The 5,167-nt window shown below is 47.6% G+C and overlaps 1 long non-coding RNA gene across 1 annotated transcript in view; it reads left to right on the top strand.

Moving 5' to 3' along the window:
- The window catches only part of LOC110311012, a 4,883-nt gene extending 1,084 nt beyond the window's left edge, over nt 1-3,799 (top strand). The window contains exons 2-4 of the long non-coding RNA XR_002379891.1: nt 244-323; nt 2,507-2,637; nt 3,163-3,799. This is a non-coding gene — a long non-coding RNA (uncharacterized LOC110311012). The remainder of the gene's footprint in view (nt 1-243; nt 324-2,506; nt 2,638-3,162) is intronic.
- The last annotated feature ends 1,368 nt before the right edge of the window (nt 3,800-5,167 follow it).

The raw sequence follows: 5,167 nt of genomic DNA, 5'->3' as shown, positions 1-5,167 counted from the left end.
CTGGATGCTAGGATGCTATGGATACCAGGACTACATGACTGGTACAAAGCCAAGTGTCGTTCCCCCCCCCCCCCCCCCCCCCCCCCCCCCCCCCCGTGTCTGTCCTGAAGATAAGTGGGATTGCAGTGGCTCGTTTCCAGGGGCTTGCATTGATGAGCTCTGTCAAACAGCACACATCCTTAGCAGAGAGGAATGTTCTTGCTGAGAAGGGCCAGCAGGGTGATTGATTGCTCCCCCTTGTAGGGGAACCTCAGCAAGATCAGAACAGAAGGAAACTGAAGAGAGGAGCCATATTCACTATTTCTTCTCTGCTCCTCCCAGCGGTAGGTAGAGGGCCAGTGAAGCCTGCCCTCCTGCAGGGTTTCCCTCAGCAGTCTCTGGGTTGTCACAGACACACTTATGTCCCATCCAGTTCTCAGTCCCTCCCTCTGATGCCAGGGCCCTGTGATCTCCACAGACTGAAAGATTCTGTAAGCATGTGTGTCTACATATGTCTAAATTGGTTACTCTCTAATGTGTATAAATTAATTCCTTTGTAGTTCTACACCTGGCCTTATGTAGTCCTTTAAATGTCATGCTGGGTGACAGGATCACCAGGCAGAGGGGTTGCGTGGTCACCCTGGGTCTTCGGTGGGAATGGGTCAGCTGTGCCCAGATGCAGAGCAGCCAGAAGGCTTCTACCAATCCTTCTACCAGGATTCTCGAGAGGTGTCAGGGCCTCTGTGGACACGACACTTGAAGAAGTAGAGGAAATATTTTTTTTTCCCATAAGAAAATATTTACCATGGCAAGAGGAAAACTGTCATCACACATAAAGCAACCGGAGAAGCTGGGAAAGTGCTGGCTGCAAAATAGATAGAAAACTGCGAGATTTTATTTCCCGATGATAGGAATGCAAGCGAACACTTTAAGAGGAGAAGGAGCTGGGTGTGGTGGCACAAGCTTTTAATTATTAATTCCATTTAATTTAATTTCCTAGCATGCAGGAAGCAGAGGGAGGAGAATCTCTGTGAGTTCGAGGCCAGCGGGCTCTACATAGCGAGTTCCAGGAAAGCTAGGACGACATAGAGAAAACTTGTCTCAAAAACAAATAAACAAGCAACCCCCCAAAATGCATTGTTGTCTGTGTCCAGCAGACACAGATCTAGGGTACATTTTACCTGAGGGTGGTTAGGGCTGGACCAGGCTTGCAGGGACAACATACGGGATGAGAGATTGGCATTGAGAGAATACCAATCCCAGCATCCTCTGTTCTCTTCTTCCTGAGTACTATTGTCCAGGTCCTCTGAGGTCTGGGGAAGGGAGTATGGCTATTCTCAGCCTCAGCTTTCCTCTGCAAGCCTTTCATCTGTCCTCCATTTACTGGCCACCGGCAGGAGGGTCCAGCATTGGACTCCAAGATTAAGGGACAAACAAGATCCTTCGATGCGATATCTGCACACCGGTCACTGTTCCTTCTGGAAAGTCACATTATGGTGGTGGGCACGGTGGGAAGGAGTCATAACAACTTGCAGGCTTTGCCTCAGTAGATTGTTTTCCCCTCAGACTCCGTTACTAAAGCCACATGGTGACTTAGTTGCCAGTGACGCACGGAGCCTCACATGTGACCTCTGTAGGAGGCCACAGGGAGCTTTCACTCTGTATGCTGCAGCAACAAACTAACCACAGAGCGGAGAGATGCGGTGATGCCTCAGAATACAAATCTCAAGAATGCGGAGTCTTTCACATCGGGGTGTGAAGGACAGAGACGTTTTCAAGGGATGAGAGAAGAGATTGATTTCTCGGACTCTGCAGGCGACTGGATCTGGAGACTCTAGAGGACAATAAAATTGGTGGCTCCTAGCTGTAAACTGGCATAGTGTTTGAACATGGCCTGAGCATCCCTCCTGGGAACCTTGTCTCCTTTGGATGACATGTGGTATGTCATCAATATGATGCTGAATACATAGTGATTATAGTATACTATTTAGAGGCTAGACTAGAAAAGATTAGAATGGAAATTTTCAGCAAATATTTTTTGAGGGCTGGGGGAGAGTGATTTTGATCCATGCTTGAATGCAGGGATATGGAATCAGCAAGGGAAAGAGGGTTGAATATATAAACATTCAACTCACCTCATGGATGGCGTTAGCTGCCATGGTGGAGGGGGGGTTGTCATGTAATATTTTAGAGGGCAATCTCTCATTGACATTTCTGAGCATGCGGTGAAAGGTTGCCCGGGGAGGGAAAAAGAGTGGGAGGGACCATGACTGGCCCTGTGCCCTAGAAAGTCTATGGCAGTAGCAAGAAAGTTAGCTGGGGTCAAGTTAGCATCTAGAAGGACCCCTGACCAAAGGCTAACCTGTAATGGAGCATTCACAGAAAATAGCAGCTCATCCCAGGGTGGCTAGGAGTTGCCACCCTGGGATGAGCTGCTGCCACAGGGAGTTTGATTGGTTTTTGCTTAACACAGGTCTGGATGCTCTACAGGTCTGGATGCTCTAGTACCTTTTTTTTTTTTTTTCAGATGCTGCAGAGAGCCAGGAGTCTGGTCAACATCCTGCCTCTGACTGCAGAGTTGTGTGCAGCACCAGTCACACTTGAGACCCAGTCACACCCTCTGTTCAAGATGGCTATGAGTCCCAGAGAGAAATAGAGGTGACTGGTGAAGGGCCTTTGTGGTCTTGGGAGACTGACATTCCACACTGTCCAAGGGTCCCTGGCCTGCTCAGTTCTTTCTCACTAACATGAAGTAAGCTGGCCGTGGATCAAGACTTGGGCCTTTGTGTACCAAACAACACCAGAGAGAGAGAGAGAGAGAGAGAGAGAGAGAGAGAGAGAGAGAGAGAGACCTCTGGAAGCCATGGCTTCAGGCACAGCAGCAGAGCCTGGGCGCCCTGGACCTGCGCAAGTGCTGGATGGCTGATCTGGACTGCCAGCTTGATTGGCTGAGAGATGCTCCCGTGACTAGTGACATTTCTGAGGGTGCCAGAGGATTAGATCCTGAGGGCTCCAGTCTAATGAATGAATCCAGTCACAGTATGACTCTGTCATTATTTGTAGATGGTGACAGTAGGGAGTGTGGCCTTGAGGAAGGATATAGGTCTTTGGGGCATATCCTGGAGGGATGCTACATTTTGTCCTGGTCCTTTTTTATGTTCTCTTCTCTCTCCTTCCTGTCAGAAGTGAAGAAATCTCCATTACTTTACCCTACTGCCACTATGAGATTCTGCTCAAACACAGGACCAGGAATCCATAGACCATCGGAGACCATGAACCCAAAGAAGTTCTTCCCTTCAGTTGTCTCTGCCTTGTGTTGGACCTCAGCGATGAGAAAGTGATGAAACACATTGAAATAAGGACACAAATGTTAGTGTCTGATGACATGTTCTCTGAGAGTACCGGAATTCCACATAAGGGCTTTAGCCTGGACCTGCAGAGGTCACAGGAGGTCCTACAAGGTTGTTTCAGTGCATTCACAGGGACATGTGCATGCCTGTGTGTATATGTCTTTCCACGTATGCACGTGAGGGTCCCTCAGACAGCACAGGCTCCTTGGAAGTTGCCATTGTGTAAATCCCAGAGCCCAGCTTGTCTTGACCATCGCAAACACCTGAGCATCTACAGTGTAGACCCACATGTTCTGAAACCACGCCATTATCTGACTCTACCTGTCTTGATCCACCCTGAGTTACAGAATGAATTTGTTGTTGAATTTTAATGCCAGTCACTATTATTTAATTTATACCAAGTAATTCCGGAAAGAAAAAAGATGCCTGTCCAAAGAGGTGTAAATCTGATACCTGACTGATCTTTTAAGAGGCGATAAATAAAAATATCCTTCCTTTTGGCATTTATAAATTATTTGCTTCATTAGGACAAAGAACATTTGACATTTTGGTGCTATGTGATGTCTGCCCAGTGTCAGGGTACATGGCGAACAATTAGGTGGTGTATGTAACACACACAAACACACACACACACACACACACACACACACAACCTGAATACTGACCTTAGGACACACATGATAAAAGTAGAACACTTCCCCTTCAAGTTGTCATTGACTTCCACATATACTATGACACCCATGCCGAAGACAAACATAAATAAATAATAATAATAATTAAAAAAAATATTTTCCCAGCCTTCTGCTGGGGTCAGGCCTCCTGCAGCCCTTCCTTAGTCTTTGTTTCTTGCTTTCACTAGTGTAGTACAGTGTAGTGCAGTGTAGTGTAATAGTGTAGTGAGTGTAGTATAGTGGTGTGGTGTAGTGTAGTGGTGTGCTGTAGTGTAGTGTACTAGTGTGGTGTAGTGGTGTGGTGTAGTCTAGTGGTGCTAGAGCATAGTGTAGTGGTATAGTATATAGTATAGGATAGTGTAGCAGTGTAGTGCAATAGTGTAAGGTAGTGTAGTGTAGAGTAGAAGTTGACCCGGGGGTTGGGATGGGAGCTCAAGTTGCTCCTAATCTTCTCTGAACTTCATCTTACCCTGGGCATGACAACTTGCAAAGAAAGGTACACTCTAATTCCCCCAAAGGAGCTCTCTTGCGTTTCCTTACAGAATCCAGAGCTCATTGCTGTAATCCCGGGCCAACACTGCAGAGTGTTGTTTGGCTCATCTTCTAGTGTTTCCAACAAATTCCCTCCACTTTTCTCAAAAGTTAGGCCAAACAGAAGCACCCTGGACCAGTCCTTCAGCCAACCTGGGAGGTGAGGCAGGCCTGCCACCATCTGTCACTGTGTCTCTTCTATTCCCTCAGAGTTCAGGAACAGAGGTCTCGGGCAGCCGGCTAAGGCTGCATCTTCTCAGCTGGAACAGAGACGTTCCCCAGACTTTCTCGGGATTTGGTTCTCAGCTTACCTGATTGAAAGCGCTTTTGTATTTCACGGCTTAGAACTTTGTTTGTTTGATGTGTGTGTGTGTGTGTGTGTGTGTGTGTGTGTGTGTGCTTCAAGGGATGGGTTCTCGTGGTGCCTGCCCTGGCATTCTGTAGCTGTCTCCCAGTAGAGGTGTTTGAGAGCCGGGTGATCTGATCTGTGTAGCAGCCTACATCCTCAGAATGCTGCACACATCCTCAGGAAGCTGCATGCATCCCCATGGACACACCCCTCTCCTGCTCCTCTCAGCATCTGACACAAGGTCCAGTTTTGTCTCTTTGGTGTCCTGGTTCCAGGCCCGTAAACTT

This window comes from Mus caroli, chromosome 15 (genome assembly GCF_900094665.2).
Source record: "Mus caroli chromosome 15, CAROLI_EIJ_v1.1, whole genome shotgun sequence".
NCBI classification, from domain to species: domain Eukaryota; kingdom Metazoa; phylum Chordata; class Mammalia; order Rodentia; family Muridae; genus Mus; species Mus caroli.
This window is presented reverse-complemented; position numbering and strand designations above follow the sequence as displayed.